The sequence below is a fragment of the Etheostoma cragini genome, chromosome 4, assembly GCF_013103735.1.
Source record: "Etheostoma cragini isolate CJK2018 chromosome 4, CSU_Ecrag_1.0, whole genome shotgun sequence".
In the NCBI taxonomy this organism is placed as follows: domain Eukaryota; kingdom Metazoa; phylum Chordata; class Actinopteri; order Perciformes; family Percidae; genus Etheostoma; species Etheostoma cragini.
Window position 1 is genome coordinate 27,353,666 of NC_048410.1, and position 533 is coordinate 27,354,198.

Consider the following 533-nt stretch of genomic DNA (forward strand, 5'->3'; position numbering starts at 1 on the left):
CACACTTATATATACACACTAATATACACTCACTAATATATACACACTAATATACAAACTATTATGTATGCACTTATATGTACTCACTAATACATACACACTAAACAGAAACAATATAGACAGGTTGAAGTAATAGTACAATGAAGAGTCCAAAGTATGCAGGAGTAAATTATGATAGTTATTATTCTAATTGTGGAGCATAGTGCAAAGGGTGATGGAATAAATGGTATTATGTTATTATATTACAATATCTACAGTATAAACAGCTCTGAAATAATGACAATGATGATTAAATAATAAGTGGAACCAGTAAACAGGTGCTGGTTAGAGACAGTGTTCCTGGGTAATTACATAATAACACCCCTATCACATTTTCTATTACTCAAAATTAGGCTACACCATGTCAAATCTTAGGTTTTATAATCTTAGGTTTTATAGTCTTGAATACATAGTGTGCACATTCCAAAAGCATTGCTCCTATACATTAATATCTGGATCACTGTCTGTAAATGACAATAAAAATTCGACTTAGT